This window comes from Columba livia, chromosome 14 (genome assembly GCF_036013475.1).
Source record: "Columba livia isolate bColLiv1 breed racing homer chromosome 14, bColLiv1.pat.W.v2, whole genome shotgun sequence".
NCBI classification, from domain to species: Eukaryota; Metazoa; Chordata; class Aves; order Columbiformes; family Columbidae; genus Columba; species Columba livia.
Window position 1 is genome coordinate 10,233,509 of NC_088615.1, and position 26,579 is coordinate 10,260,087.

The 26,579-nt window shown below is 46.1% G+C and overlaps 1 protein-coding gene and 2 long non-coding RNA genes across 5 annotated transcripts in view; 1 reads left to right on the forward strand and 2 right to left on the reverse strand.

The window, feature by feature from the left end:
* The window catches only part of JADE2 (jade family PHD finger 2), a 78,466-nt gene extending 76,749 nt beyond the window's left edge, over window positions 1–1,717 (reverse strand). For all 3 annotated transcript variants that reach the window (XM_013367359.3, XM_005503478.4, XM_013367358.2), the window contains exon 1: window positions 1,060–1,717. The gene's annotated coding sequence lies outside the window, so the exon portion shown is untranslated. The remainder of the gene's footprint in view (window positions 1–1,059) is intronic.
* On the forward strand, window positions 1–17,290 carry LOC102093252 (uncharacterized). The gene is made up of 3 exons (XR_272089.3): window positions 1–141; window positions 220–301; window positions 13,447–17,290. It is a non-coding gene; the product is annotated as an uncharacterized LOC102093252 (long non-coding RNA).
* Window positions 9,636–25,859, reverse strand: LOC110359515 (uncharacterized). Its single transcript, XR_002414765.2, has 3 exons — window positions 25,554–25,859; window positions 22,818–23,046; window positions 9,636–12,557 (listed from the first exon to the last, which is right to left on the reverse strand). It is a non-coding gene; the product is annotated as an uncharacterized LOC110359515 (long non-coding RNA).
* Window positions 25,860–26,579: the final 720 nt, after the last annotated feature.

Here is a 26,579-nt window from a genome sequence, read left to right on the forward strand (position 1 = left end):
CTTAGATATGTCCCAGCAGTAGGAGGGTCTAGGCTCAAACCCGTACGTAAACAATTTTCACTGAGTGCTAAGAGAAGCCGGGAATTTTCCCTGTGAATGCCATCCTTCCCTTCCTACTCAAAAAGCACCCAGGATGTACAGGTATGGAGACATATATATACTCCCCCCCCGCCCAGTTGCATCCGAGCTTGACAATTCAGCATCCCCCCATCTTTGCAGCGCTTCCCAACTTCCAGGTCGCTGCTTCCATCCCCAGAAGCCGAACAGCCGGAGCGGGAAGATGTGAGGGTCAGGGCGGCAGGTAAATGCGCTCCTAGCGCCGCATCCTAAAAGCGAAGCGGTCGCCGCACTCAGCAGGTGGGGAAGGGGCTGGAGCGGCTGCGGGGGCGGCGCGGGGCACCGGAGGGAGCCCGGGGAAGGGGGGAAGTCGCCCCGCGGGACACCCGTTAGGGCCACCGGGGATGTTTTCGGGCCCGGGCGATGGAGCCCTCCCCATCCTGCATCACCAGCCCGGGGACCCACGGCGGGGAAAGCCCCGAGGAGCTGCGGCCGGGAGGGAGGGCAGGCGGGAGCCGGCAGCCGCCACGCCCCCGGGCACCGCCATCCCCGCGCAGAGTCCGCGCCCGCGGGCCCGCTGCTCCCCGGTCCCGCGGTAAAGCTGCCCGGCGGCGGAGCCCCCCCCGCCCCCGGTGCAGCACATCGGCCCGAGAAGCCGCGGTGCGAGCCCCCTCCCCCAGGCGGGCAGGGCGCGGGGCAGCTTCTGCCGCAGTCATTAATTTGGAAAATTAAAAAAAAAAAAGACGAAGCTGCGAATCGACCCTTTAAAAGTTCTTGTTTACATTCCCGCTGCCTCCCTCGTAGACTTTAAAACAAGAGTGACCAACATGCGCAATCCACCCCTGGAAATGCTGCACATCCCCCGCCTCGCAGCCGGGAGGGGGGAGGAGGGAAAAAAATAATAAAAAAATAAATAAATACAAGCAAAGCAGGGGGAGCTGCAAAATAACCATCCGCTGCAAAATAAGCCCATTCCCGACGCCAGCCCCGCCGAGCCTTTACCTTTGCCAGGAGAGTGTCCTCCAAGAGTTGAGGCTGTCTCTCGGGTTACGGGCGGGGAGCAGGCGGGGGGCGGGGGATGCTCCCGCAGTCCCCGGCCGGGAGAGCCCCCTCGCCGGCTCAATCCGGTGTCATTGCCGGGGCCGCGCCGCCCGGGCCCTCCTTAGGAGCGCCCGCCCGGTAACTCCATGGATGCGGCCCCGCTCCCAGCCGAGATGGCCGCTCCGCGGCGGCCGGGCGAGCCCTGCCCGCCTGTTTCTCTTTCTTTTTTTTACCCCGCACTTCCTCAGGCTCTCCTCGCCCTGCCGCCGCTCGGGCTCCGGCAGGGAGGCGGGGAAGCGACTTTCGGAGCGGGGACGGATAATGGTGGCGGCGCTTCCACACCCCCCCCTTCCCCCTTGCTTCTCGGCCGCCCCAAATCTTCAATTTCTTTTCCTCCTGCGCCTTCTTCCTTCCCCGGGCGCAGCGGCAGGGCCAGGTGCGGCCAGCGCCGGTCCCATCCCGGGCCGTGCCGCCGCCGCCGCCCGCCCCGCTCCTCACCCCCCCGCCGGCCGCCGGGGCCCCATGGCGCTGCCCGGAGCCCCAGAGCCGCACGCCCGGAGCCCGCTCGCCCCGGAGGCGTCCGGCTGGCCCCGCACCCCCCGCACACGCTCACACTCTTTCCCTCCTCTTCCCCCCCCCCAACCACCCCCCCGAGGCACCCCCCCGCTCCCCCTCGCCGCGCTGTGCACAGGCGTACACGGGGCCGCTGCTGCAACCTTAAAAAAAATATGCTTATACTTAAAAAAAAAAAAAAACCTTTTGGCGCCATATTAATGACGTACTTAAAATTTGCCATTTCTCCTGCGTCAAAAAGACGGTTCTTGCCCAGCGCGGAGCGGGCGGGGGCCGCGGCGTGGAACCGCTTTCCACCCCCCCGCTTTTCCGCGTAGCAAAGTTCCGCGGCCGCGGGGCGGGCCGGCGGCGTGGGAATTGCCGGGAAGGGCCGCGGTGCCTCCGCGCTGCTCCGCGGCCGCTCTGGAGGTGCTGAGCGCCCGCGGAGGGGCGAGCAGCGACGGGGCTGGAGATGCGGCTGCAGCAGCAAAGCCCCAGCCGGGGCGGGGCAGGGGGATCATCCCCCCAAACTTCGCAGAGTTTCCGCGGAGGGGAGCGGAGTGACTCCCGCACTCCTGCCCCTCCCGGGGTGACCCTGCCGTGTGCTCCCCCAATGGATGGTTTGGGTTCGCTGTGGCTCAGGGCTCCCTATTGCCAGGAGTTTCCCCAGGATTAAAAACAGCAACAGCACCGCTGTCAAGATGATAGAAACGGTGTCTTAAATTAAAATAATAATAATTGAATGGAGCAGTCTATACAACCTACATGTTTCCAAACTCCCTAAGGCCCTACAGTAAAAAAAATTGCAGAAGTTGCCTTTCACTGTTTCAAACTATTGCTGCAGATTAAAATTCAGGTTAAAGACAGTCTTTCAATCGCAAACTTTATCATCTCTTAAATTCGTTAAGCTGGTCAGCTCTGAAACTGAATTGCCAGTTGGTAAAACCCATTAAGACCACAGCTAGAACCACCACAGCTAAAGTAACCAGATGCTCCTCCTGTACATCTCTGTTCTAGGTCCTTATGATTTGCCAAACTTGAATGAATTAGGCTGCAACTTTCACCCTTGAAAGCCCATGGTGGATGTTTTCCCTTTTTTTCCTTTGACTCTTCCAAGGATGAAAACAGAGGAGGAGTGTTGCTTGTATCATTTTGGGGTTTGCTGTGGTTTTTTGGATTGTAACTCTGGAAACAGGGTCTTGACATTTGGTATAAGGCAGCCTTTTATGGTCTTCTAGGTAAACTCACCCAAATTAGTTATGTTATTAGTCTTTGAAGAAGAGCGGCTTGCAACACATGGCAAAAATATCATTCGTTCTGGCTGCTGAAATCTCTCAAGATGCTGCTCTTGGGGCTCTCTCAGCAGCCCCCCAGGGAACGGGAAACTCCAGCCCTCAGTTAAAAAAGGCGTTTTCTGGTGGTACAAAAGCAGTGAGACACATGAGCCCGGCCCCTTTTAGTCAGTCCCTGGTACCTTGGTGGGCACTGGCCCCCCTGCTCCAGAGACTTTCAGTGCCAGGGCTTCATCTATGGATCCCACCCCATCTCTGTGTATCAGCTGCAGTAAGGGATATTTTGAAGAACACTGTGTTACCTGGTCAGAACATCAGAACTGTCCAAAGTGAAGCATTCTGTACCAATTTATGGAGACTTTCTTGTGCATGCATGTTCTAATGCAGTTCTTAACGACATTGTCACAATCTGTTTTCCATATGACACCTGCATGCCATGGACCTGCTCTGTAAGTCAAAAAGGAAACAAATTTTGGCCAGGTCCCCGTTTTATCGACAGAGCCAAAAACTGCCCAGGGGGTGATGCAAGGGCTGCAGGACATAGGCACCGTCTGACAGTGATAACAGGATAAAACTCTCCCAAAGAAGAGGATTCTCTCCTTCCCTCACCACAGGCTTTGTAGGCTAACAAAGTAATTAAACCAAAATTTAGGATGCTGACGGTTGTATTGCCCACGTTCCGGGTGTGTAGCTTGAAACCTTTAGCCTGAATTGCTGACATCCATCTTTGTACAGCTGGAAGCAGCGGGTGCTGCGCTTGCATGTATGAAGTGCTGTATCATGTTAAATGCTCTGAAAAAGCAGACATTAGGCTTCTCAGGTGGAGTACCCTGAATTAGTCAAAACTGACCTTAACCCATCCATGTGTCACCCTGACCCATCTTCATAATGGGTGTTTGGGGAGGATTAATGAAAGCACTGATGCAGCATAGTGGAAAGTACCGTGGAAAAAGCCATAAGGAAATTAATAATTCTGTCTTCAGAGAAACCTGCCAACATCCCTGCTCTGGTCTGGTACACCACACTACAGCCTGACGACACTTCTGGCCACTTCTCTAAGATTTCTGGACTCTTCCAGAGGAGGTAGCAGCATGTCAAAATCCATGTACGCAGGTCAGCTCCTCAATGCCAACGGGTTACATGCAACGGGTCCACAGCATCCCTAGATGCAATGTCCATGCATTTTTGCTATTTAGAAGATGAGTACCTTGTTCTGCTTTGAAAACTGCACAGAGCAACACCAGAGCTGTATTTTCTGATGCTATGAAATCCAAAAGCGGTCAGACATCTGAATAATGTGCTGAGCTAAGGCCTAGGATCATGTGCGGAACAATAGGAACAAGCCAGCATCACTGAGCCCCTTGCTCACCATCTCATGCTCTGCACACCACGGCGACGCAGAAGAAAAATAGGATCTGAACATGCAATTAAAATCTTGTTCTGCTTCAACAAAAGGATGCAGATTAAGTTGCACTGACAACAAGAATTCGGACATTTCTGCATTTTGAGTACTTTCCTGGGCAGTAGCAATCACACGCTTATCAGATTTTTGGGTACCATATATGCACACCGAAACTAAACTTGTATACAAATGCGCATATGTAACACATACATATAAAATACACAGAGATAATACCTGATGGATGGTTCTACAGAAAGGTCAGCTGCATGATATATATGATACTCAGTTTACATAGTATGACATTTATGTAACACTTAAGAAGAGCTCTGACAGGGTGTTGTCAGTTGGCACTTGCTAAAAGAAGACATAAATCTAATAATAAAAACCAAAAAAAGGCATTTTGGAAGAAATAATACTGCACAAATCCTCTAAAAGGACAGAATTGTCTACACAACAAAGGCTCAGCTGATTGATGCTAAAATAAGCAGTTATGCAACAAGTAAGAAATACAATCCCCAGGGAAGAAACCAGAAACATTTTCCTTTCATCTTCATTCACTGGTGCTAATTTTTGCATACCTAAAAGAAAAATATAGGCAACCTTTCGATGATGAGCATGTACGTAGAATTAACAGATGGTTTTAAGTGGAGTACGGAGTCTCTGTGAGCTTTGTGCTAGTTCTGCAGAGTTAAATCCCATCACTAAACATGAGACCCCAAAGTGCCCTGGAGCTGCTGCTACTGCTGCCCGTGCCTCAGTACTGGTGTCACTAGGTGTGAGTATCTTGATTTTTAGGAGTGAATGGGTTCACTGTACAGCTACAGTTACAAAACTGTTTGGTTTAATAAAACTGTTAGAACACCTTCCAGAGAAGAAGCATACAAAATAATTTATCTCTCAACACTTTGATTTAATAAAACTTCTCAACAGGACTTGAGACCAGTGAAAAATCTCAGTGCAGACAGAGCTCACAGGAGAGGAGAAGGGGAAAACCCGGTGGCCTTGTTGGCGTCAAATTTGGTTACTGTAGCACATTAGCACCAGACGCATGGATAGAACCCGTCCAAGGGACTACAGGTATTCCCCAAATATAATAAAAATTCACTGTCATTTCAAAGACCCTTAGAAACAAGCTATTTAGTAATGTTAGCTAGTGAGGCTACTTTAAGTTCTGTAAGGAGCAGAGCAGTCCACAGCCATTCCTGGAGAGTAACACGAGGATGAGTAAAATCTCCCTGCATCCATATTCCAGGCTGGGTCATCCAATATCCCAGCTATGATCAGCATATTTTGTTTTTGTTGAGATATGTGTTCATTTGGAGAGTAGTAAGCAGATGTGATAGAAGGAAAAAGAACAAGCTCTGTTCTAAATTACAATAATAATCACTCCCATCTTCGAGAATGAACTACTACAGAAAGATCAAGGGAGAGATGGCAGCTATGGTCATTACATAAACTAATCCCTTTTCTTTCGCATTCATTCTGCATAATTCTTTTTCTCTCTGAAGCTAAGGAAAAATACTACACTTACAGGAGAAAAAAAATTTGATTTGGCAGATCAGTGGATAGCGAGATGTTGTTTGCAGTCTCAATTACATTCAGTAGCTAGAAATTTGGTATCAAAATAAACTGTAAACAACAACAAAAAAACAAAAATAGCATCACAAATGTCCATCCCTTGATGGATAGCTCAAAAAATCACTATGTTCTAGCAACAGCTGCCTTAATATCTTTCACAGAAATGGCAACCTCTCTGTCTGAAGGGATTACCTTTGCAGAATGCATCCATAAGTGGTTTTGTGCAAAGATGCTCACGTTTTTGTGGGTTTTGTGCACTGAATTTTCCATGACAAATTTCAATATCCCGTTTTATCCTGTTGTTGGCTTCTGTGTTTTCTGCAAGTTCATTTCTGTTGCAAAACGTATCTATTGCAGCACACGTTTCATCTGGTCCCCAAGGCTGGAAGAACCCGGGCTTTCAAAAGGCCCTCAAGGATAGATTTGGGGAAATAAGGACCATTGGCAGTCAACTGAACAGCTTCAATGCTGCTCCTGCCACAGAAGACCTGTTGTAGCTCCTCATGGTTTGGACAGACCCATGGGTATCCCGGCAGACTCACCTGCAATGCCCTTCCCCACTTTCCTTCCTTTGCTCCCTTTTTGTTGGCGCTTTGAGCTTTCTACATTCGACGTGGTCACGGGATAACACATCTCCTCAGACCGCTCAATTTCCAGCGTGACTGCTATGGGCAAAGCCTGTAGTTCTGGGTGATGGACAACAAAAATAGCAGATTTAGAAGATTTAGCATATTTTAGTTGGAAGGGATGTACAAGGATCGTCTAGTCCAACCACCTAAATACTTCTTCTCTCCCCCATGAAGGGCAGGACATGCCATGCCATCACAAGCTCTTGTCCTGCCCATTGCCACCCTACAACACAGGGAAGGATCCATCCAGGTGTAAAAACAGACACGTTTTACCCTGCTGAGGAGGCCAGGAGAGCTTTCCTCCTCCTTCAGCCTCCCTGGCTTGGGAGAGAGGTTAAGAGCCAGGTGCCAGCAGGTGTCTTCCCACCTGCAGATCCCACCACAGAACATGCAGTTACTCTCCTATTAAAAAAAAAAGGGGGGGAGGACAGACACACACACACACACACACACACACGCGCACATTAAAGATCTAAGTCACAATTCAATGCGCCATTTGAACAAATGGTACATATGCTAAACAATACATGCATCAAGACTGCATTAATCCGCATTTTATATGGATTCCCTCTAGACATTCAGTTTATAACCAAGTTGGCCATTTCCCTGTATTTCTGTGGAGTTGGAGGGTGTGAAAAAGACATTTCCATTTCATTGACTAAGTTCCCAAGGGGAGAGTTTATGAAAGTGCAAGTGCATAATTTACTGCCTGACAGGATAAAGATGGTATCTGGTTTTAAAAAAATAGTGTACCCTGAAAAACAAAATTGCTAGAACAGACATTTGTTTTCCGTAAGTACCATATTTTAGAAGCATTTAATTTAGCTTAGAAGCACCGTTAAAAATATATGTATTGTAAATTGCAGCTGTATAACACGATATTTATCAGATAATGTCACTGAATAGTCTCCTGTTGCAATATAAATGCCAAGGTATTTATAGAAAATAAATGTTGGAGTGGAGAGCTCTCTTTTCAAAGCGGAAAACCATTATCTCATCCAAAAGTCATAAATAAAATGATGAGGGTTTGCTTACAGGGTTGGTTTTAACCATAGTGGGGCTGACATGGACACTATTGCCTGAGCAATATTCCCAAGCAGCAAACTTATCCTGGATGCCACGAGCAGAGATGGAGGGATGTGGGACATGGGACTGGTGACAATGGCTCAGAGAGACCTAAGGAGTGGCCAGAAGGACAATCAGCTGCTAATACCTTTGAGGAAAAGAGAGAAATATGGGATTTATTGAGACACTTCACACAATATTTATTTCAAGGGTGGAGACTTGTTAAATCATCAAGTCCATCCTCTCCTAGAATAGCATTACAGCCCCTCCACAGAGGTTGTACCAGCTATTTATTTGAATTTGCCTTTGCACTCTGAAAACAAGCTGCTCTGAACTAGTAGTACCAGGCTGCTGAGCAGCCCCACATCCATCAGAAGCATTTTCTGGTGAGTTCTGCACATGACAGACAACCACCAATGCAATGATTCCTACACACCAGGACTTTAACACATTGTATATGCAACTCATATCCCCTTTGTAGTAGTTATAATCTTCAAATCAATTGTACCTGGCAGCAGAAGTTTAACATTAATTACTTTCTTATTATGGATGGAAAAACCTTTCAGAGCTAATGAGCAGAAACAAGACAGCTGAGCTCCCACCTGAGGAGGTGACTCCATGGTCATGAGCAGAGGTCACTTGGAGCAGAGCTGGACTGATGCTTTAGCACAGCAAACCTACAAGAGTTGGTCTGGCACACTAGGCAGCTTCTGCCTTTGGAGTTGAGATCTGAATTCAGAGGAGGCTTTCAGGATCTCACCTTATGCCCACCTAACAGCAGGGAGGAGCAACTGCATTACCATCATGCAGCCATCGACCCAGATGCATCCCCTGTCCCTGCAACAGGAGCTGGGACTGTGGTCCCAGGGGACACCTTGCTGTCCCCAGCCAGCACACAGGGACAGCTGCCAAGCTGTCAAAGGGTGGTGGTAGGGGTTGGATTTAGTTTTATCTTGACAGCCAGGAGAAAACAGGACCCCAGGAGTTACATATTGAATTTCCAAGCTGGTCCCGCAGGGCAGGAGGAACGTGTGAGGTTGTGCACCCTGGCCGGGGCATCACAGGGTGCCTGGGGCTGGTGGCATCTGCCCTGGCATAGCTCAGGGAGCCTGGCTGCTGGAGGGAAAAATAAACAGATACAGTGAGTCACAAAGGCAAGCGGCATATGACGGGGACAGGTACTTATGCAAATAAACAGTTAACACCCAGCCAGACAGAGCTGATAAGCTTCCTAGGCCAGCTGGAGGCTTCTTCATCCTGCTGGGAGGAGGAGGAGAGCTTTAGGATAACAATAAAAAGTAAAAAAAAAAAGGAGAGAAAAGAAGAGCAAGGCAGCTCTGGGAAGGCTGCAGAGGGCTGCCCTGCTTCAGCACCGATCTGCTGCACCCTGCCATGCTGGCGTGTCACCGCGCTGCTTCCAGAAGCATCCATCCGTGCCACCGTGGGTTGGCGTGTGCCGTGGTGCCCGTCACCGATACCTCCTGGGGGTGGTGGGCACCTGCCAGCCCGCAGCAGCAAGGTCATCAGTCATGCAGCAAAGTTCCTCAGCTTTGCAAGGCTGCAGCACACAGGGAGCTGCTGTCCCCCAGGCTTCTACTGTCCCCGTATCTCTTCCCCCCTGCTCTCTGCTGAGCAGCTCCCGTCAGGAGCACAAATGAGAAGCAAATTATCCTTCTGCGGTGCTACCGGGGATTCCCCCCCACCTCCCAGGAAGCTTCATATCTGGCCTGGCTGGGCTACTGATAATCAGATAGAGGGGGTTTAAAATAATCAAGTCTAAGCAGCTGAAATCCAAACTGGAATAGGTAATGGGGTCAGAAGAGTAACGCTAGAGCCAGGGCACAGCAGAGGGTCCGCAGGACCCCGTGGACAGGACAGGCTGAGCCAGGAGCTGTGGTCTTCAGGATGCTGCCCAAAAACCAGAGGTTCCCAAGTTCTTTGCTTTTCTGGCACTTGGAAAGCTGCATGAAAGACCCTACGTGTCTCACATGGAGCCATGACAGCCAGGTGGCTCCCTCTCCTTCCCCCTCATTGCATCCATCACCACAAGCCTGAGACATGGAAAAATAGATTTTGCTGCCCCAGAGCTCCATTCCCATCAGAGGGTGCAGGACACCTCCCAGCTCCTGCAGCATCACCACACACAGGCTCCCAGTGCCCTGTCTCATGCTGGATCTCTGCTGACACCTTCAGCTGCCTCACCTGAGGGCCAGGAAGAGGGGACAGAAGCACCAAGGACAAAGGGGACTGATAAGTTTAGAGAATATTTATTTCACCCTCCGCTCAGATTTCCAGCTCTTATTAATAAGGTAATGCTGCAATAGTGAGAAGCCAAAGTTTGCCCTTCCTGTGGTATTCCCTTAGGAAAAAATATTATTGTAATGTAAAACTGAAAATTGAAACAGCCTGGTGATTCGCGAGAGAAAATGCCTCTTCCTTTTCCCTATTCAGTGAGGCGAAGATGGATACTGTGAGGTTTAAAAGAAAAACTGAAAAAGCCTTTAATTAATCCCTGGAGGCTAAACTATGCCAGATATGGACAGGATTTCTTCTCGGTCTCCTTTTTGGAACAAAAATGTGCTGCTGTCTTCCTGCTGCAGCTCTTTCCGGGGATTCTCTGGTCCCCAGAGGAGGATCCAAAGCATTTTCCAAAGCTTTTTTTGGGGAGAGGGTGGCTGCCAGGGTATCCTTGCTGCTGTTCTAGGGCAGCAAGGAGACCCAGAGCCCCCTCTGGCATTTCCCAGCTCAGCACACACTTTGTAAAGCTTCTACCTGCTGGGAGGAAACTTTCCAAGTTCAAGGTCAGGTTTATTTTTCTTCCATCCGGACAGACACAAACTGTTACGCAATATTCAGGAAGCCACTTCTATCAGACTTGATTCAATTTATAAGATTATGAGCATGGAAAAACAAATACTAGTGCTGGATGGAAAGTGCTGGCACTAACCAGGCCAACACTTTGTTTGGAGAAGGATTGTTAATAAGGTATCTCTTATTTCCACAAGTCAGAAGGGGCAGGATACAAAATGTGCTGCTTTTTACAGGAGGCTGGTGATGATGAAAAAAATTAACCCTTGCTTAGAGAGAACCGAAACTGTAGCAAAGGGTTTTATTTTTTGAGAGCAGCATCTGTGGTTGCTACTGCAACTCCTGCAGAAACGGGAAAATAAAATAGAAGAAAAGAAGAAGGAACTGCAACAGAGGAGCATCAATCATTCATCCCATGGAGCAGAGACCCACGCCAGAGATCACATCAGCCATGGTCCAGAAAACGTATCTGCCTTCTTGACACTTTCATCAACCCAGGCCCTTACAAAGTTTCAATAATCACCCCTATTATGACTAGTTCAGACCAGTACTTCCTGCTGATACAGAAAAAATTGGAAATGTAGTTTCCAGCACTGTGAGCTCCCTTAATTCAGTACCACACACACCTATATAGAAATTATATGCAAAGTTAAAATGTAGTAAATAAGGAGATGTGTAGTTTGATAATACCTAAGGGAGAACCTGAGGTTTGAAAACTATTAGCAGTAGCAGATTTGCATGTTCAGCTATGGGAAGGACAAACTCTAGAGTGCATGCAATATATCTGCTTTTCATTGACTGCTTTGTCAGGAGCTGCAAACTGCGCTCTGTGTTGATTCTGATTATAGAGTGGTGGTAATTAAACCTTTGGAGCATTAAGTTACCATTTTAACCAAATGCCTGCATTTTATCTTGATAGGAAATTGAGAGCAAGATTCAAATTTTCACAGTAAATAAAAACTGCTGGCTGTTTCACAGATAATGTTTCCTCAGCCTATATATGAGAAAACATTCCGGACGGTTGTTTCTTCCTTTTTGCAAATGCACACACTCCTTGAAGAAACCCAGCAACAGCGCTGCCAGCTTCTGCACTCTGTCCAGCCTATAAAATAATAATTATAATCTTAATATGGCTCCTTAATAACGCTTTTAATCCAGGGACCAGTGTCCTTATCTGCACATAAGAAAGCAGAAGCACAGGGAATTTTTCTCCAATGATTTAAGTGGCCAAGGCCAAAGTCAGCAATAACCCAATACCCAGGTTCATGGTCTGTCCATCAGCTGTATCTGGAGCAGCGATCTTATCTACAAACAGATATGCAAGGTGCAAATCTAGTTTCTTCTTAGACTCAGTTCGGTGATGACAACCACAGGTCTGCGTCACTGCACACCTGTAGCTTCGGAACTAGGAAATACAGCCATTTCAGGTCATGGGGATACCTGGTGGTTATTTGCATTGTGTACTGCCCTGAGCCCACTTGAACAAGCAACATAAACAGGTGAATCCCTTAAATGCACCATTTTATTGTAATTAACAGTAATATATTGCTGCTGGAGCAAGGCTGAGATACTCAGTAGCACTAGCAAAAGGCTACAGCATGCACTGGCTCCACTTGGTGCAAGTAGTCTTAAGTGCTTCAGGAGATCAGTTATTCTGATAATAAAACAGTTGCTTGTGCAGATGATTGGGCTCAGTGGCTTTCAAAGCACAGCCGTTGCCACAAAGGCTTTCATCCTTCAGGGTAAAGTGCATCCTCCCTGCCCTGAGCAGCAACAGGTTTACCACAAAATACTTGCAGCATTTGATGTCTGCAGCGGCAGGTATTACTCACCCAGTTGCTTCTTATGCAAATGCATCATCTTCGCTGGGGTGGCAGGGTGAGGAGTCCGCATGGAGGGCTACTGGAGACGTCCGGCCACATGTGTCATCTCCAAGTGCGAAGTAAAGACCAGGTGGGGCTTGTTGGCGGCTGTATTTCTCAGCTGATAGTCATCCTGCAGATCTGAGGGTTGACTTGCCATGGTACAGCATCGGGAGCTGGTGGGTACCAGAGTCTGAGGCTGCAACACTTCACCTTCATCATCATCACTCCACCTCCAGCCACCATAGAATCATTTTGGTTGGAAGAGACCCTTAAAGATCAATGAGTCCAACCATAACCTAACTCTGGCACTAAACCATGTCCCTAAGAACCTCACCTATACATGTTTTAAACCCCTCCAGGAATGGTGACAATGGTGATTGATCTGTTGAGTAGAAATGACTGTCACAGCACATCAGTGTGCGTACACAGAGACATACCCAGAGCCCTGGGAGCTCCTGGCTGCACAGCTGCCTTGGAACTCATGGAAACCCAAGTAAAGTCAGAGCCAAAGCTGCAATGAAGGTTTCTCAAAACATAACTGCAATTGTTGCTGGTGTGTTTGAGCACTAAAATAGAGTAACATGGCTTACAGTTTACAAAAAGATCACAAATAAGTGATTTATTTTGGAGAAATCAGTGTTTGCTCTTGAAAGAGTATGAATTATTCTATTATTCATATCTAATAAAGAAAACTAAAGGAAGTATTGCTACTAATGTCTCTGGATCCAGGATTTCATACCTTCTTTCCATCACACCATACTGGAGATTATGCTCTTCAAGTCTAAATGGTACAAATCCCCCACCCATATCCAACTGTTCTCCATCCCGTTTTTGTACTCCAACATGAACAAAACAAACAAAAAAATCAACATATAAAGAAATTTGTTTCCAACCAAGCAAGTAAAGCAAGGAAAATAAATCTACTTCTTAACATTTCCACATGTAAATATTTGGGGCAGGAGAAAGAAATAGCTGATTATCTTCTGTATTTGGTGAGACAAATATAGAAGTATCTTCTTTGAAAGACTCATGTAGGCATTATTCTGCATTCTGACATTAAGGGAAACGTTACTTGATTGCGTCTTCTTTCAGGAATGGGTAAACTGGTTTGGAAAAATATAAGCATCTATTTTTTTATTTATTTTTTTTTTCCACAGACCACTGCCTTTCTTTTATTTGAATGATGGCCAGACTTAGAATGGATAAACTACCACAAGACAAAATTTTCTTGGAGTATTTTGCTGCTATTAACTTCTGAAAATAGCAAGAGAAACCTTGTTTGCATGAAGCTGGTGTCAGATGAAGACTGACTGAATCCTCAAGGTACCACCTGCAATCACCTGCACTGTGTGACGCTGGGCGAGTTACCCAAATGACATACACGTAAAGATCTGTTAATCAGAGAGTAGATTGGAAAAATACTCAGATAACTCAAAGGCTGTGGCAGCTCTACAGAACAGCTCAGGTCTCTGCTGTTCCCCTCCCACAGCTCTCCCTCTTGCCTGGGTGATACTACATTTTTCCAGTCTCACCCACCACATGCCAACTGGATTTCTTTGGAATCATGTCTCAAGCTTGTTCTTTTGCTTTTTAACATCTCTAAACCCTTTTCTTAAAAAAAAAAAAAAAAAAAAAAAAATGTCCTCCAAGCCTCTCTGCCCTTACATCAGTTAGTGTAACATTCAGCTTCAGCAGCTGCCCTCAAGAACACTTCCATTCACTCCACAATCATACTGGTCCTTTGTTTACATAATTTACAGGCTTCTTGCCTTCTCTTCTTTATTCCTATTACCTTTCCACATCTCCTCTTACCTCACTGAACCAATAACCTCCCTGCTGTACAGCCAACCCAGAACCTTTGCTTCATCAGACTCTATAATAATCTCTTCAGCTTCTTCCCTAAGCGCAGACTCACGCTCTCCCCAGCTTGCTTCTGAGCCTGGGAAAACCTTCCTGATAAAATCTCAGCAGCCACTCCTTTCTCCTCCTTCAAAACTATCTGTACAACTCACCTCTGTCAAAAAAAACCTACTAAACGCAGCCTTGGCTATGACTGGGCAACTGAGGAACTAAGATTTTCTTTCTTCCTTTCGTTGCTCCCTGCCCCTGCTCTCAGCAGAGCATTATTACAAATTACCCTACCAAAGAATGGTCCTTGTCTTATATACATATATATATATATATATACACACACACACACACACATATATATGTATACACACTTTTAGTTGTATTCTTCATCCTCATGGTTATTAGTGCCTGCAGAACCCTCAGGGCAGGGATTGCCTTTTTTTCCTGCTTTTGCGAAGCACCTCACAGAACTGTGGCTCAATTCCCTGCACATGGTCCCAAAATACAAACACGCCTGCATGACAGCCTGTTCCCTGGAGCAGAGGTACGGCAGAGCTGGGAACCACCAGTCAGCTGCAGTTGTCGCTGGCACAGAATGGGAAGGCAAAGAGATCAGGCTAATTGGACAAGAGTGAAATAAGAGAGCACAGAGCTTTGAAACTGCTGATTTTGTATGTGGGAGCAAGTGACCACCAGCACTTTCAGAAGCTCCCACATTTCTGTGCTCCAGCCCATTACAAAGCTTTCAGACAGAAGTGTCCCAATTTCCATTTACTTAAAGCAAACTTTATTTTAAAAAAAAAAAAAAAAAACCAAAAACAACCCAGTGCTTTCAGCCTTCTTGTCTAAACCAAACCCATATTACAACAGCTAAAATGTCAGAGCTAATTAAGAAGAGGAAGCTGTGTATGAACCAGCCAAGACGTGCATCTGCCACCGAAGAGCGAGCGCCCGTTTTCTGCAGCCCTCGCCAGGAGCCGGCGCACAGCGAGTCTTCCCCGAGAAGCAGATAGCTGGCAATTTGGTCAACCCTGAATTACATTCTGGAGTGCTAACTTCCCTTGTGGTTGCAAAAAAACGAGGCTTTAAAAATATGATTTTAAATGATGCCCGGGGGTATATTTAAAGAATAGCCAGCCAGATTCCATCCTGCCTTCCAGAGCACCATCGGGCTCCAGTGGGGTGGCACAGTAGATAAGAGAGCATGGTGTTTGGCTAATTGGTTTTAACCATCATTATGTAATATTGATGTCATATCGAATACACATATATATTCTGGCATAGCAACCGAAATTACACTGATTTATTAAGTTGATAGTCTGCACTGGTGCCAAGCTACCAAGTAATAGATCAGCTGCCTGGGCTGAACTTCAACGTGTAATTTCCAGCGCAATTTGACTGATCAGCAATACCATAATTGGTTGCAAACGTCCTTCCTTCTATTTGTTTTGTTAAGTGGCTTTTTCATTAACACAGCAGAGCCAAGTAAATAAATATCACTTTACTATTGGACTGAAAGCAGAGAATAGTTGAGAACTGGACACAGACTGGGACAAGACTGTGTGATACTGTCAAGCCAGCACTTTTTTTTTAATACATTCTCTTGTTTACTGCCTGTAGGACTCTGCTGCTTCAGAAGAGATATCCTTTTAGCAAAAGGGACTTGGCCGATGCTCTGCTCAGTAAAATGCAAATATATTGAATTTATGCCTCCAAATGCCTTAAGTCAATAGGTTTATTATTAGGCCAAGTCTTGATATCTCTGCTTAGAGTATGGTCCTCAGGTGTCCCTGCTAAGAGAGGACACCCAGTCATGTCTCTGGGAACAGGCTCTCTGCTCTGTAGGGCAGCACTCAGTCATCTGAAGGAGCTGGCAAACTCAGAACTGGGCACAGTCTCTTTAAGGGAGGTGGCACCTCCCTCCTCTGACCCACTCTAACACCGAAGCCTAAGCTGAACCAGGTGGTGGGTCCCATCCCCAGAGCCTCACCCCTGTTCAGATCTGCTTCTGCAGCACACTCACAGCTCTGCACTCATACGGGACCACATGGAGCTTTGCTATTTTAAAGACCGAGAAGTCTCAGATATGGTCTGAGGCCAAGTTGAATCATAGAATTATTTTGGTTGGAAGAGACCCTCAAGGTCATCAAGTCCAACCATTAACCCAACACTGCCTGGTCTATTGCTAAACCATGTCCTTGAGAACTTCATCTCCACAACTTCTAAACCCCTCCAGAGATGGTGACTCTACCATTGCCCTGGGCAGCCTGTTCTAATGCCCAAGAACCCTTTCCAGGAAGAAACATTTCCCAATATCCAATCTAAACCTCCCCCAGTGCAACTTGAGACCATTTCCTCTCATCCTGATGCTTGTTCCTTGGGAGCAGAGCCCAGCCTCCCTGGCTCCAACCTCCTTTCAGGCAGTTCAGAGATCAGAAGGTCTCCCCTCAGCTCCTGTTCTCCAGGCTGAACCCCCAGGTCCCTCAGCCGCTCCCATCACACTCGTGCTCCAGACCCTTCACCACCAAGTTGCAAAGTTCCTGAAAATACTGACTCAAGCACTGGATTTGTCAGCAAGTGCAATTATTAGAACAGGAGAAGGGCAGAAGCTGCTGCTGTGACACCAACTACCCCACAAAATAGCTCTGGACATCACTGGATAATCACGTGACATTTCTGATTTTCAATAGATATATAAAACATTGGGGTTTGGGTGTATGATTTTAATGCTTTTTAATGCTCTTTCCATCTCTTATTTTGCCCTATTCTATCGATGCCAGCCCATTTCTGGCTCTATTCTAAACATTTGTAATCGTGTTAGGCTGGAGAATGAATAGTGGTTATCTGGTGCATTCAGAGCAATGAAACATCATCACAGACCTTTCACACTGAGTCGCCATGACACGTTATAGGAACAAAGACAATAAAAATATCATGTAAAAAAAGAAGAAAGGCATTGAGTCAGGAGAAAAGAACTAATCCATTATTTTTAACTATTTTCTTCAGTTTAGGACTTCATACCTTTGATACTTGTCATCCACTGGACTCTGCCAAATAGAGACATTGTTTTTCTTCTGTTAGCTCCCCAAAAATACCCAACGATGGCTTATTTCAATGTGAATAAAATTAAAGACTAAGCTACTTAAACAACGTGTGGTCTTTGAACTATCCCATTTAAAACTCCAGGATACCAGCACGTTGCAAACAGGCAGACCTTATTAGCTGATGCTTAAACCTACCCACAAAAGAAATTGGGATATAAATGTTTAATACTGTTTTTTGTGTGTGGGGAGGGTGGCTTGTTTTGGTGGCACTTCTTTTTTAAAGCTTTTAATGTTGCAGGTTTCAAAGGGCTCTGTTCTGCCATCATGCAGTAACACAGGGCTGCCTGGAGCACAGCCCTGCAGCAGCAGCACTAGGAATGATGCTGTTTGAAGAAATGATGGCTAAGGCATCACTCCCTACCCGTTCAGGGCATACATAGCACAGGGCTGATGTTTGTGATTTTGGATGTGCTCTAAAAAGAGCTTAGCATAGTCATTACTCAGCAAACAACCAAAAGAAACAGGTTTGTAATGTGTTTGTTCAGACAGTTGTAAATTATTAGCATTTACTATGCCCTGGTGCATGTACAACGCAGGGAAAAACACCCTTCTTGTAAGGACCTGTCCTGCAACTTCTGCTCTGAGCATTTGCTCCTATGAGTGGGGTCACAGAACCCATCATGATTATTAATGTCCTCCTGTATTTAACTTTGAGAGCGCTCCAGTGCCTGACCCTTGCTAGGTCCCCACCTGGCTCCCATCCCAACCTGGCAGCACAGCGGCTCCTTCCCACATCGCTGACTGCTTCTGCCTCTTCAAACTGCTTCTTCTCAAGCCTGAATCCCAGCTTCACATGAGCACAATCTCCCCAAAATCTGGGGCACACGGCAAAACAGAAGATTACTTTTCATGCAAAGCACAATAAATCTGCCCCGACCGATTGGAAGGGATGCATTAATTGAGCCTGGAATGTTTTCACCCCCAGCTCTTCATGGAGAAGGAGGTTGCACTGATTTGCAACAGTTCCAGAAGTTGGATATGAGAGGGAAACACACACACCAGCTTTCAATGATCTGTCAAGGGCAGTGGCTGCTTCTTGGCAGGAGCCTCTGCTGAAACACCAGCGAGCATCTCTCTCCCTCCCAGCACAGCACTGCTGCCAGTGACTAAGCAGTTTCTATAAATCAAGCTGCAGCAGAGTTCAGAAGCCTAATAATAATCTGGAGATGTAAAATAATAATAATATGGTGGTTTGAATGTTAAGAAGGTCACAGATAAGTGTAATAGGCATTCTGATGTTGAGACTTGTAGCTTGGTTTAGAATAATTTTAGCACTCTATTTGATGTCTAGTTTTAGAGCTTTAGAAACTAGAATTAAACAATGCAATTAAAACATAGCAAAGCTGTAATCCGATCTTATTTTCTACTTCTTGCCTTACTGCTTCACCTTTTCCTCCAAGCCCTTCTTCTCTCACATGTTAAAAGTGCTCGCAATCACCCATTGGGGCTTTGGTACCTATTTGCCTGCCAAGACGTCAGCAGTGTCCTCCTGCTCCCCTCCTGCTCCATTTAGCAGCCAAGGCCACCCCAGAAGCTGGGTGACCATAGCGGGCTGTGAAGCAGCAGCGTAAGTGTGCGGACACCCTCCCCAGGACCAGGGACATCCACGGTTTTTGTGCAACCCATCCAAAATTCCTGACAGTACCTCTGCAGCTGGCACAGGATGAGTGCTGCTCATTCCATTTACTGTAACCACCTTATTATTACTTTGTTTATATTGGTACAACTTAATCCAACTAATTACCATCATGAACTGCAGTGCATTAAGGCCCAGGCTATAAAGGGCTATTGTAAACATAATCCTTCTCAAAACGTCCTGTGTTCGTACCTACCAATTTTCCAAGATTCCATCTGTTTAACACACCACACTGAATGCTCTGCAGACCTTTGATGTCCGTGTGCTGAAGCAAATGTGTCCAAAGCAGGTACAGCTTTGCACTGCCAGCTCTTTTGGGGCAGAAACAGTTTGTTACACATTTGTTCAGTACCAAACAGGACCAGACACCGTGACTGGAAGTAATAGACATTCCCACAGCAAGATTAATGAAAACCTTACAAAACGTCATCTCCATATTGCAATTGCTTTTGTTTTATCAGCAGAAGCCATTTTCCTAGAGTTTCTAACCCAATCTCAAGTGCAGTGTGGTTCAGGACAAGGCAAGCTCTCCTTCTCAACAAAGCTGAAGGATCAGCTCTGGATGTTTGTTGTGGAGGATGAGGGCCAGGGCCAAACACATCACTGGTCTAGCTCAGCCCAGCACCATTCCCATTAGCCAAATAAAGTTGATCCTGATGACACAAAAAAGCAGGTGCTTTGGCAATATCCAAATTTTGTGATGCCCTGCTGAGCAGAAGGGAAAGAAGAAGGGCAATATCTCTGGATACATAAAAACATCCTCCAGCAGCAGCATATCCATCACCTTTGGCAGCTTAGGGAAGGATTCCCATGTCAACACCAGCCCTTTTCCTAACTGTCATCCTTTAGCGCTTGCATACACCATGTATCCCAGAGCTGTTCCATCATTAGGGAATAATGTTGTAATAAAAAACTTAAGCCACAGATCACAGCATAATGTGTCACCACCATACTCCCTCGCAAAATATGGTGATCAAGCATCCAAATAGTCCATTCCCTACAGCAAATAACATATCCCAAATAGTCAAAGGCCTGAAATGTGAACTGGTGTTACTGGGGAGGTCAGCAAGGCCACTCTAACAGCAAGCCAGGATAAAAAGGTTTGTGTTTGAAAACAAGACTTAATGATTCTGATGACACTACTGAGGTCTGTGGGGCCTGGGGCCATTTTCATCACAGAGCCTCAGGTTTTGCATAAGGCAGGTTGGAATCAGCCTCATATCCAGCAACAGCACAGTAACATTCAGGCACACATCTAGTCCAGGGGGCAAGAAACAGTTTTACTGGAAAACAGTCCAGCTTTACGCCACTTTGGTGTGGCAGTTAATTATTACCATAATTATTAATTTAAGCCCTCCACCTCTTGTTAATCCCCTGCTCTGTCACTAAGTACAACACCATTAAAAACCAGCCTAATTTTCAGAGGTCCTGGGTGTCTGAATTGAGTCCAGAAATATCTGAGGATCCTCAGAAATGCTGAAAATCAGGGCGCTATTACTGAATCAATATTTATGTCTCTTAACAATATATCACCTTAAACAAAGAGAATAGCAGAAGTCCACAATACACTACCTGGGCTACACACTTAGGTGAAGGTGGTGTTATAGTCAAGGCATCGCACTGAGTTATAGAAAATACTGCAGAAATCACTCAGTTTCTGTGTGCCCTATTTCCACATCTGTGAAATGGGGATAACAAGACATTGTGTTGCGAGGTGCTGAGCCACTAAGAGTTATTATGGGAGCAGCAGAAGTTGCTATAAATACCTGAAGAACGAGGGCATTCAGTGTTACACTAATAGAATACAAAGGCTATAAAAGCTTTTGTGTTTTGGAGATGAAGGCTCAACATAACTACAGGAAACTGCAAAAAAACCTCCCAGACCTTCATCCACAGCTACTGGTGTTCCCCTGCAGACTGGGGCATATTGATATGGTGGGAAGGCAGTATTTATTCTCTACAGAGATGGGGATCTAAGAGGCCTTCAAGCCAGTTACTGGCTGAACTCTGCTTCCCCAATGAGAAGGTTCTAGTTTCAAAAGTAAGCAGCAGGACTTTGGAGCTCACTTTCATGTTCAAATTAGGCCAAGTTCGGAGAGCCCACAGACCATTATAGCACTCTTGGCTTTCTCTTAAAGTCAGGCTACTTCAAGTCCTCTTCCCATCACCCAAATGGTACAAAAAGGTTTTAGAATAAACCTGTCCCAGCTCTAGCCCTCTTTCTCCAGCAAGAAGGTGCTTAAATCCTGCATAGCTGTGACCTCCAATCCCTTGGACTCACAGAGACTCTCCTGCAAGATCCAGATGTAGCCAAAATAAATGCATGAACCTTAAGGAGAGGGGAGGAGAAAGACCTGCCCCTGCACAGGTGGTGCAGCAAAGCTTGTCTGGAAGCATGAACCTCTCTTGAGGTGAAAGAGGCCGTTTTTGCGGGTAGCTGCAGCTGGCGAGTCTCTGCGGCACAACCCGCAGCCAGCTAAGCAGGAAAAAGCAGACTCAGACAGCAGCAGAGCTCCACCTGGTTGCACCTTTGCTCCTGGGAGGAGTGGTTGGTCTTCAGCCTCTCCAGCTTGGGGAACCCCCAGTATTTCCCCTGAGGGGCTGCAGGAGGTTTGCTTTCCTTGGGTACTCTTCCCAGACCCTTGGAAGGAGCCCACAGACACCTTCTCCACTTACCACAAGTGAAAAATTTCTCTGGAGGAGTCTCAAGACTCCTGTACATCTCTGAGGATCAAAAGGATTTTGAAGGGCTAATCCCTTTTCTCCCCCAAGGCACCCACCATCCCTGTGTAGGTTAATTTAGCAAAAAGGCAGCAAAGGAACTTTGTGTAGCATGGGGCTTTTTTTTCCCCATGCTGTGCTGGTGGCTGTGATGAGAGGCAAGGAATAAAGAAGTGGGGAAAACTGTCAATAATCCCATCTCAGTGCTGTTACCATCATCTGTCCTGTATATTGTGTTGGCAGCAAAAGGGAGGTGCCTCAGGCAGAAAAATACCATGAAAAGTATTTTGCTACCCCCGACCTTGTCAAACAATATTTATTCCCGGCGAGATGTTTCATTTCTCCAATTCAGCTGTTTTCTCAACAAATGCATCTACGCCTTTCACTGGGTGCTTCTGCAGGTTACAAATTGACTGAGCACACCGATTTCATGAACTGTCTGGAGCTGTAGCAGCTTTATCAAAGCTGCCATCAAATGTATTTATTGAGCCATATGTGTGAGAGAGATTAAGATGAATTGTAAGTCTCTACCCATTAACTGCAGAGTCTGTCCGACTGTCCAGCTTCTGCATGTGCCAGTCCGTGGGGCTGGAGAAGTGAATATTCTCCAATACAGTGCTTAAAATGCGCTGGACAAGGTCAGTCTGAAGCTGCCCTGGTCCCATTTGCATGGGAAATGTTCAGTCGAAGGGACTGAGAACTCAGAGCACTGGGCAGAGCTGCTTTAGACTGGTGAAAAATCAAGTGCCTCAAAGAATGGAAACAGTATAGAACACAGTGCACCTAAAACTCAGGCAAACCTCTAAGTTACAATTGTCAACATTCAGCCTCCAGGGAAAAAATGTTGTATTTAATTATTATCTTTAGTAATATATTCACATACATAGGACCAGGAAAATTTCTGGTCTCTGATGCATTAGAATCTGAATAAGCTACCTTCTCTAGCAACAGCCTTTGTAAATGAGGCTCACAGGGTTGTTGGGAGCATGTTCTTATGTGTTACAAAGTGGGGCATTAAACTTTGAGTGTCCCACTTATTTAGTTAAATTTTAAAATTATCTGATTTGTCTTCTGTATTTCAGTGATTTACAGGCAAGAGAAAAAAGGTACTTGGATATTGAAGACATTCTAGTAGGATTTGTATAAGTGACTCAGCCTCACCAGTCAAGTGACACTCAGGTTCCCCACCTTTAATGTTTTACACTTGATAGTTTACCTGGAACCACAGCAATATCCACTCTGGCACATACTCCAAGCCTCTTATTTGACTGTGGCCTCAGCCCTCCCAGAACACACTCGGCTCTTTTCCACTCGCTGTTTGTCCCAGCTCATGACCGCAGGAGAAGGGACATTTGGGCAGCACAGACCCATCCTGTGTGCAGTAACGTCGGTTCTGTCATCACATCTATGCTGCATTTTTTCAGAGGCATTTTGTGCTGGAGCCACTGGAAAGATATGTTAAAGATACCTATGTCATTCCTCTGGGCTTAATTCTTATTAATTTGAGTATATTACTATATAAATTATAATTTAACTGTAAAATTGATTAATTGGTGGTCAATTAGTGCTCGTTAAGGTGAAGTGGTAAACTCAAAATTGATAAAAATGTGCTGTTAGATTTGCTAGAAGAGGTCATGGATACTCATAAATCAGCAACAGTCAAGAGACACGAGTCCTACGTGAATAAGTATATTCAGAGCCACAGCCTGGACAAAGATCAAGATTTAAGCCAATCCCTCAAGTATTAGAATAAGATCTTTTCTGGGGAAAAATAAAAGTCTTCTGCAGCGCCTGGAGTCGGCCACAGGGTGCGGGAGCCAGCTGGACCACAGCATGGTATGGTTTCAGACCTCATGTACTTGACAAAAGCCAATCTCAATCACATGCCTGTAGTTAGGAAAGAACCGGGTTTTAGACATCTTGACCGCAGAGATATTTAGTTACATCAGCACCAGAAAATGACCTCAGCACAAGTCCCAGCTTTACTGCGTCCTGCACTTGGGAAGAACCGAGAGCAGGAAGGATGCATAGGACAGCTCTGCAATGGAGCAGACGAAGAGTTTGGATCTAAAAGCCTCCAGACTCCAGGGAAATTCAGGCCCAAATTTGTGCTTTCCAACTGTACACTGCACCCTTGTTTGTGGTATCTCATTTCACTTGGCACTGCTGTCACGTTTTTCAAGCAGCAGACATGGAAACCTATTGGTTTTAGTTCTGTCTAACATTCTGGGCAACGGTTCAGAAACTTGGAATTTGACCGAGATTCACGTCTAAGCTCCACTGAACACTTCAAGCACCACTGTTAGCATTTGATTACTAAAATCTCACCCAGTTCTCACCCAAACCTTACCCCTAACCAGTCGCTTACCACAAGACAGTACTGCTCTCTCGTCAAGGTGTCTCTGCACTAAAAAAAACCATCAATCTCTACTTGTTTGCAGAAACTGCACCAGCTTATTGTCACAAACCCAGTGCAGAATCACCCACATCTGGCTATAGCTGCGGTTTTCTGGTTAAAACAGTTCTCAAAGCCTCTGTGGGGCTCAGGGGGCACTTTGAGGCCACCATTGCTGCTTCTGGCCCGCAGCAGGACGCTGTCCCCAAACTGCCCCACCTCCAAACCAGCCCTTTCTCGTGCACCTTGAGTAAAGCCCCACTTGAGCAAAACCCTACAGCCATCTATTTAAGTGCTTTTTTAAACTTCTAGCATGTGCATCTTTCCTCTTATTTCATCAAAGGCTTGATGTTCTTTTTGGTGACATAGTTTGTCAACATATGCAGTTCGTAATAGAAAAATGGTTGATCAAAGAATAGCAGGTAGCTCTTATTTACTGTGCAATAGCAAGCTAAATTGCTGCTACAGCTTTGTGTTAGCAGCTCTGCACTTAGTGCTTTTGTCAGCATTTCAGCTGCACCACGCTCTTCAACTTTGGACAGACAATTTACTAGCCAGAAAAAGAGGGCTTTTCCCCCCTCTGACAGACAAGGCTCAGCGCCAGTGTTACAGTGCAGAAGGTGTTACTTAGAGCTAGTGATAACCCCAGACAAAATACTGGATTTGCACCTGATGCAGGAAGATGGGGAGCCCTGCACAGCTGTGTAATCACCAGAAAATGGTGCAGGTCTGCGGGCGCTTGCAGGGGGCTTTGCTGCTTGTTCGGGGGCCAAAGGCAGAAGAAACGGTTGAAAATACACAAGCAAATGGTGCATGGCTGTTGAAATTTAGATTCAAATTTTGATTTGTGATAAACCTTCTGTTATTTAGATTCATCCCTACAATTACATAGCAGAATAAAGCCTTTTAATTCCCAACACTTATAGCCCTCTTGAAGAAAATATCAGACCATAAAAGACTGCTTTGCTGGCATTACTAACTCCATCCCACTTCCTAGAAACACGAACAGCCCTGGGTTTCAGTCTTGATTTGGGTGTCAGTGGATAGGACAGCATCTTCCACATTGATAACCTGGTCACACAGTGCCTATGTTTTTAACCATTCGCATTACCTACAATTACGATCCTTTTTTTCTTTTAGATAATTCATAATGCTTCAAGAGCCCAGAGCTCTGGGGCCACATGGTGGCCCTGTATCAGATGAAGTCTGAGAGTTAATCTGAACACTCTACATCTCACTTTGAACACCCCATTACCCTCCCACACCCTAAAAAGCCACACATCACACCTCACACTGCATTAATAAGCCTAATTTATCTATCCCCCAAAAGCAGATATTTCATATATCAGTTAGAATGCAGCCCTGGACAACATCACCTCTCCAGCACAAACTGCCATTTCTGGGGAAAAGTTGCATTTTACTGAATTCTTCAATCCCTGCCATAAGTCATCTTGCTAAATTCGATTTAAAATAACTAGATTTGAGGTTTAAAAGTCTTTACGGGGACAAGGAGGCCAGAGCCCAGCCCAGTAACACAGCCAGCAAAGCCCTCATTACCTGAGCAAGGTGAGCAGAGCCACAGATCACAGCCAGGTTCAACAAAGAGCCCACATCATCAGGCAGGTCTGAGGACAAGCCACACAGTCAACATGAGATCCAGGGAGGGTAACCCAGGTCAGACACCACCCAGGAAGGTCCATCACGATGCTGGGACTCTTGCAAAGGCAAAAAGTGCATGGACCTGAGTCTGACTGATAAGGTCCACGGCCAGCACGGGCATAGCTGTGTCTGAGCTGGAGACCGGCAACTCCCTGATACAGCACAGGAAAGGACTGATGGTCTTGGGTTGAGCCTAAATGGGCTCCTGGGCACAGGCTGTGGGTGATTAATGGGAGATTAATGCCTATTAGTGCTCTCACCTGACACTGGAGCCTGTTGCAGTGAAAAGACTTGCTTTCCTTAGCAGTAAAATCTATATGACAGTACCTATACCATGCTTCAGATTTACTAAAACCAGCCTGGTCATGATCAGCAATGTATTATAAGACTCTGCTTCTAGTTTTCTATATGAACTGTAAATAATGCCCAGCAGTTAAGGTATCTGGGAAGGAAACACACCGTGAGATGAGGCCACCTCCTTGCTAATGGCTACATCAAAGGCAAAGCCACTTCCTTCAAAGGCAGGCAGAAGACTTTTTCTGGAGAAATCCACACCCCAACTCCTAAGCATATGTGAAAGGGAGGGTTTTGCAACTTGTGACTTAAGTGGCTTGAAACAAATCAGATGTTGAACCATATGGATTTCGGGCTTTTGGAGACTGTAAACGTTTTTCATTGCACATAAAGATAATGGCGAGGCAGTTGTGTGCTCCAGAGCTGCAGCCCAGGAGGTCTGAAAACAGATGGGTGGAGTCAGAGGGTGATGCCCTAAGGATACATAAGGTGATAAAATCACGAAGAGCCATTATGTGTTGCATGACAGCAGCTTCATGGACATCACATAAGGGCTGAAGGGCAAAATTTGCCCCACTGAGAGGCATGTTGTTGGCTGTGCGGCAGACTGAGGGTAATACCTGAACTCTA